General features: G+C 42.0%; 1 long non-coding RNA gene across 1 annotated transcript; it reads right to left on the bottom strand.

The window, feature by feature from the left end:
• Positions 1–469: 469 nt before the first annotated feature.
• On the bottom strand, positions 470–1,365 carry LOC119347252. The gene is made up of 3 exons (XR_005168225.1): positions 1,274–1,365; positions 1,118–1,162; positions 470–511 (listed from the first exon to the last, which is right to left on the bottom strand). It is a non-coding gene; the product is annotated as an uncharacterized LOC119347252 (long non-coding RNA).
• Between the last annotated feature and the right edge of the window lie 6,047 nt (positions 1,366–7,412).

Here is a 7,412-nt window from a genome sequence, read left to right as displayed (position 1 = left end):
CAAGTCTCCAGGAGCTTGTTGATGTCGTCTCCGAGCTAGTGCCACTTTGGGCCACCGAAATCAGTCGAGGTAAGCTTGCGGTAGGCCTAGTCCGAGAGAACAAGCAAGGGTTTGTAGTACTCATCTTTACAGAAGCTCAGAAATGCCTGAATAGTCTCATAAACAAAATCATGCATGGCAATAAAATTGTCCCGGTGACAAAAAATGCCAATGTAAATAAGTGAACGAATGTGTTCATCATTAGTTGTTGGTGTCACATTTTCCTGTAAAAATAATAAATATGTAAGAATGTGAGCACATGGTTGTCAGTGCCAAAAAAATATATTTTATGTGTGAAGAAACGACACCCACAGGGCGTCTCCTATAATTGTGATCAAATTAACTTGAGGATCTTGCAGCATCTTCAAAATGACCCCTTGCGTTCACCCTCCCGGCTTGATTGAAGTAGCCCTCAAAGAGTCTATGGAGGGATGGCTTCCCTAACATCAGCTCGTATGCAGGCACCAGCATCCTAGTATTAAGCACAAACATAATATAAGTTGGACGTTTGGAGTTATTTTTTATGGGGCGTTCAGAGTTAGTTAATTAGGAAATCGGATGCCCACTTTTCAGATCAAAATGCCATTATCAATGTTTATCAGAGTCAGTCACTTTTGACAGGACATTCAGAGTCCCTTTTTTAGATCCTTTTACAGCCCAAGCTAATTTTTTAGACGCCATGAGTTTAATCCTTAATCTCTTGCATCGGCCAAGGGTTCAAATTGTAAGTTTCAGCTGTATCTGTAGGAAAGAACTGCAATCAAAAGGGCAGTGATGGATGAACAGGGAAAATAGAGCTCTTATATTAGGAAGAAATATAAACCAAAATTTGATGAACATTTTGCAAATCTTCTACAACATGACATTTTTTTTTCATAAACTACAAAATAGGAAAACTCTGACCAAGTTAGCACACAAATTACAACAAAGTAAACAAGATATATATTACCTTCTCACAGCTATGCTGCCTTTTGTTTTTCTTGCAAGACCGAGCTTTGTGAATTAACATTAAGGTTTCATAGGTCCATAAGAAATAGATTATCTGAATTAGAAATGCTAAAATATATAGCTCTTTTACCTAGTCAGGCAGCCATATAAATCCATCGTACAATGCTGCATGAAACTTCAACAAATCATAATTAGTACACAATTCCAGGAGCAGATGGGTAAAGAACAATACAGAATCTTGCAAATGAAATCAACGCCTACATCAGTAAAGTTCTACAATACACACCTGCAGATCCTCCCCCACTCCTTTCCTCATCCAGCAATGATTCATATACCACAACCCTCTAAAATTTCAGAGACCTCTTTTGAACGATAAACTAATGTTTCCTCGGTGCCGTTGTTGCTTCCATTCAACATGACAACATAGAGTGCAGCACGCGGTTCCTTGAAACATCATATAAATTCTATCAAATGCAATATTTCTATGAACTTCATTTGTTTTTGTTCTGCAAGATTGGACTGAACTGATGAACTAAAAAGAAATTTTGGTATATGACACCACAATAAGCACTGGCAGCTCCCAATACAATAACCCACTTGATAAAGAGGCAAAATTAGCTAACAATGCTTCTCTTCATTGGAGGTAAACCCGGTTCCTCCTCTACCACAACAGGATTATGCTTAATTAAGTGCCCACAGCCACACTTTATAACCCCCACCGATTAGAAGGACACTGCACACAGACACATAGACATTCCCCTTGTTGGTAGGTTTATAGCTAGTGTCTTAACTCTTAAGTGCCTTTCGAACCTAAAATAAATTGTGTACTTGCATACATTTCACTTGTGTTGTTCAACAAAAGGCTAGTAGATGGATTACCGAATTAAGGCGCAAGCAACAAAAAGGGTGATTCAGCAACCTACGAACCATAATATGTGGGGAAGTCGGCAATCTACAAATCAAAGCAGCGTGAGATCATCGTGGTCAGTTCATCATTCTATGAATCAAAAAGGTGAGAGCTCATGCAAGTAGCTAAGAAGAACAACACAAACGTTTCCTTCTTCAGCTTCTCCTCATGCTCATCGTCCTCTGCGGCATAGTCATCGTACATATGTATGGATGTTCTGAGCATCTCTGAAGATACCCAACAAAAATAGTTAACGCACATGCATGCATACGACATTACCAGATTCACGACCTTTGAACACAGTCATAGCCTAGATCAATCAAATTGTCGTAGTGAAACTTGAACGACATGTTACCTCATCGATCTTGTATGTCTCCAGGGCCACCAGTACATCACCATACGATCTCAACCCCGTGGCGGTGTTGCGGGGCGGGCGGCTCCGGCTCCAACGGCTCCCGTGGCGAGCGGCTCCATATATATGAAATATGAATTGAAGAGCATAAAATGGAAAATCTCATTTAAGTCGATTATAAATCCTATAACAACTTTTAGTGAATTCTCTAAACACTAATTAAAGGTCAATTCCTTTTTTTGCGAGTAAAAGGAATTCCATTTTATCAAAAATATGAAAATTTGCTAAGCTGGATACCATATAGATATATTGTAGGACAAACTTTGATGCTCGTAAAATCGTTTATCACCAACCATAGTGACCCTGAAATATGGGGTTCAGAGCCGTTCAGCCCTACAGCAATGATGTAAACATTTGGAAATATAATTGTCATTTATTTAAAAAATAAAATAGAGTACCATTTCTTCTTTATGGAGTGGACACACATAGTAGTTCAAAGTTCATACTTCAGAACCTTCAAACTTGACTAATATAAGGTAACTGGAAATCGACAAGCTTATCATCAAACAACTACCGATTGGCAGGATAACATTCAGAGAAACATATACTGAATTAATCTCATAGAAATTCAGAGAAGCATGTCCTAAATTAAGCCTCATGACAAAGGATGCCGCTTGGTGGCTAAGGCCTCAAAGTGGCGGCGACAGCGGCGAGTGAATTATGATTATGAGTAGAATAAATCAACATAAACCATATGGTAGGAACTTACGAAGCAAATGAGTAATGGGATAGAATGAATGTGGAAATCCTGTAGTAACAAGTTCACCCAATGCACCGTTTATCTGTTTCAAGAAGAAAATGGTAAAATAATTACAACTGAACGGAAGAGAAAATGCATGGATATAAAGGAAGGCCATTAAAGGTCTAGATAACAAAATTGATATATTTATTTTGCATGCTTTCCAGAGAGAAAATACTTAACTGAAATCTGAATGTTTGAACCAAGCATAGTTAACAACATGGTGATGGTTATGTAATAATCAATTGCATATGGTGGAGGTTATGTAATAACCAAGCACAGTTAACATGGAAGTCTCGAATACCTCGACTATCAGGACCATCTCTTCCGGAATCATCCGGCGACATGGTTCTTGGTATTAGTTCAACTTTCCGAATCCTTGGCACCAACTGCACAGTGGCAAATCAGTCTAAGAAGAGATTGGGGAACTCTATAACTGGTTACACTGCATGTCAGTGCCAAATAGCACTAAACTATTGATTTGGTAAAACTTCATTGTTGCACAATAGTTGCTTAGATGTCAGAACCAAATTAGAATGCCCCATTACTGACAAACAGTATAGTAGAAATGAAAGCGTCACAACATCTGGTATTGTAATTGGAGAGAGTTATTACATGTTATCTCGTGATTCACCTTCCCTTTGGTCCCGGTGACATGGATGACCATCATCCACGCGATGGCCTCCTCCAGCTCGAGAATCTAACCAAATCCACCCGCATCAGACAACACATTCCCCATCGCGATTCAGGCGGAGCATGAGGAGGAGGGGACGAACCTGGAGGTAGCAGTCCATGAGGTCCCACTAGTTGCCTGGGTTGCCGGTGTGTGTCCTTACCTTCTGCGTGAGAGAGGAGAGCTGCCCAGAACCTCATCGTACTCCCCCTCCGTCGCGGCACCTGTAGCCCAATCCCCAACCCGCCGGACGGATCAACCATCAGTACGGTACCCAACCCAATAGGAACCTCTAGGGTCGCGCTGCTCTCACTTGCGTGCGCGGCGGCGGTTGAGGACTCCAAGCTGAGCGGCTCGGGCGGCTCCCCCACGGGGAAGGGGTCTCCCGCGGCTAAGGTGCGGCGGCTCCGGCGGTGACCTGCGGCGGAAGGTGCAACGTGCAGCTCCGGTGACAGCTCAGGCGTCGGAGGGCGCGACGGGCAGCGCCAGCGGCGGCTCCCGCGGTGACCCGCGGCGGAGGGCGCGACGGGCGGCTCCAGCGGCAGCTCCCGCGGCGAAGGGCGCGATGACGGACGGGAGGGTGCGAGACGAATGGCGAGTGAGGAGGATCGATGGATTAGCGATCGATACTGGTGTGCGGGTGTGTGGGAGGCTACGTGGGCGAGAGGTCGTGCGGGGGAATCGTGCGGGTGTGCGGTTTTTTTCCGAACGACAGGGCAGGGTTAGCGATCGATGGATTGTCAGTTGCTTAATGCGTGTGTGGTTGGCAGCGTTAAACACCGAAGGATTAAGGGTCATTAGATCTTGATGATGGATGGGCCTGATTGTTTGGATCTGCCCCTCTCTTCCTTTTATAGTGGTAGTAGATTACCTGTAGCCCCCAAGTCTTGAACAGAACAAAGTGATGATTTGAGACTTGTTTCCATATAATTACTGCCACTTTGAAGAAATCCATGTTGTTCATCTCAGTCACTAGCAAAAAACTGAATACTCCATATATGTAGCCCCCAAGTGCCGGGTTGTCATCCCTGCAACAACCTGGGACTTGAAACTGCCTTATGCTCATAAAAACTTCAACCAGTGTAGCCCCCAAGGGCCGGGTCATTTATGCAATAATGAGCAGGGACTTGAATTGTTGACAGGAGCAATTGGTAGCCCCCAAGGGCCGGCTCATTATAATGTGATGAGTCGGGTCTTCAATAAGATGAGCAAAAAATGACTTTGCATTAGCCCCCAAGTGTCATGGTGCATGCTTGCAGCGACATGAGACTTGTGTATTTGATGTAATCTTAACTTGAATAATGTAGCCCCCAAGTGCCGGGTTGTAAGCCTGCAGCGACTCAGGACTATTCCTTCAATTGTAGAATAAATCATATCCATTGATAATATGATAGCCATTGCGCTAAAGCGACTTTGAAAACCTTGATCATAATACTGGTTATTGATAACCATAATAAAATCCAGCCATGTTGGCTATTTGAAGATTTGAATAAAATAATCCAATGATTGACGAGCGCATGATTCCAATGGTGCAATCCAAATATATACTGGCGACTTATAGTCAAAAAGCCAGGTCGGGTTAATAAACACCAGTGATTTATGATTATGCCTTATTCCACCTGCTTTTGCACACAACAAGTTTAAAGTGTCCTGGCGGTTTACCGCCGGACGGGTCATAATGCCCAACATATAACCCGGGTTTATAACCAAGGCTGCACTTAAGAATAATCAAATATGAAATATATCATACCTGTGACATTGAATCACATCGTTGGTTTACCAACTTTTTGTAGTAAGGGTGATAACCCAAATCTTGAGTACTGATAACTCCTCCCATATTTTGCCGGTTTATAATAAAACCGTACCGGGTTGTAATAAACACCGGTTTATCCATATATAATACCGGTGACTTGTAGTCGAAACCAGACCGGGTCAATAAACACACTACAAGAAATATGTCAACTTGTGACCTTCTGTCAGTGACCCTGGAAGAATTGGTCATAGATCTATGACCATTTCAGACCAATTGGTCAAAAGCTGTTCAGGGGGCTCCAAACCCTAAACCATTGCGACCATTTTGGTCAGAAAGGTCGTAATTTCCTTACACGAAATGGTCATAAAGCAAACAGCGCTAGTCCGCTGCCTTATTTCTAGTTGTTAACGACCAATATAGATGGTCATAGCCTTGTAAATTGTGGTGGGTTGCGATGACTAGGCGCCATCTCATCAGTTTTGCCTATGTGTCATGTCCATGTGGCAGTTTTTGCCCTAGGTTGTGAAGCAACCTATATTTCTGCATTTCCCAAAATTCCCAAACAAATCTCATAAATTCTTTGGGTCATATCTTCGTCAAATATGTAAAAACCTTCCTTTCCTAGTTCAAAAATAATTCAAAAATATTCATTTTCCAATTCTGTTCAGAACAACAGTTTGTGAAGGAAGTACCACTTTGGCATGTCCAAATAGTATCCATTTTCTACAGTGCTTTCCTATGCCCAAATAACCATCCTCCACCAAATTCCAGCTCAATCCATTCATTATTTTGAGCCGAGCTTCAACATTCGTATTTATGTCCAGTGTGGTGGTTTGCAAAGCAAGTACCACCTAGGCTCCTCCTTTTGAGCTGAAAATTTGTGAAGACGGTCTTCTTAGTAACTGATCATCCTCAGCCAAAACTCACGGCCATTAGCCATGTACATTTCCCGTACCGCTACTCAAACACTTGGCTGCTTATTCATGTTTAAGCATCGATCGGTCTCCTCGTGAGAATCTTATGTTGTGATTTTCTTCCTAGCACCTACCTGGGGAGTTCTCAAACCACTAGACATGCCTAGGCCGCCCAGAACACATGGCAACGCCACGGTCACGCGGTGACCACGCGGCGGGCATGCGAGCTTACGCGCTCTAGAGTTGGGGCCCTCGGCCACCGTCGAAACCTCGATGTCTCTCCATCAAACCATGTATTTCTGATTAAATAGGTACTTATGTAACTAGAAATGATTTTTGTAAAAAATAAATAGCAAACTATGAGGCAGCTGCAGTTCAAATTTGACCCGCTTCCAGCTGAATCGGCGGAAATTTGTCTTTTTCATGATAGGTGGATCAAAACTTTTTACACCCAACCATTTGCTAAATTGTGCATTAAATATGTCCTAGTATTTTAGAAAAAATGATTTGGTCCAATTTTACAACAATTATTTGGTAGTTCCTTCACAAAAAAACCTCCTTCTAGGCACTCGAAAAATGAAAAATGGTTTTTTCGTCCAAAGAAAATGAAAACTTCCTTAGGCAACATTGTTTGCCATTCCAATATGCACCCTTGTGCACAATATGAGATCATTTGAACAAACTATGCCACGAATGTGGCTATAAGTTTGATCATTTGCCTTGAAAGCCATGAATCTTGAGAGATGATAGCTCATTTCTGAGAATACTTTTTTAAAATAATTGCCGTATTACAAGTTTGTTATTTTTCCTGGGAACTTGGCCACATATAATGACACAATGTGAAGGTCTCCCAATTTTTTGGTTTTTTTTGAATTTTTTATGCCCGTTTCAAAATGCGGTCAAAACGGCGGGAATGACCGTTCCTAGCTAGTTGTTGAATCTTGGATTTTTTTGGTGTTTCTCTGATTAAATAGATACTTATGTACCTAGAAATGATTTTTGGAAAAAATAAATAGCAAACTATGAG

This window comes from Triticum dicoccoides, unplaced genomic scaffold (assembly GCF_002162155.2).
Source record: "Triticum dicoccoides isolate Atlit2015 ecotype Zavitan unplaced genomic scaffold, WEW_v2.0 scaffold61637, whole genome shotgun sequence".
In the NCBI taxonomy this organism is placed as follows: Eukaryota; Viridiplantae; Streptophyta; class Magnoliopsida; order Poales; family Poaceae; genus Triticum; species Triticum dicoccoides.
This window is presented reverse-complemented; position numbering and strand designations above follow the sequence as displayed.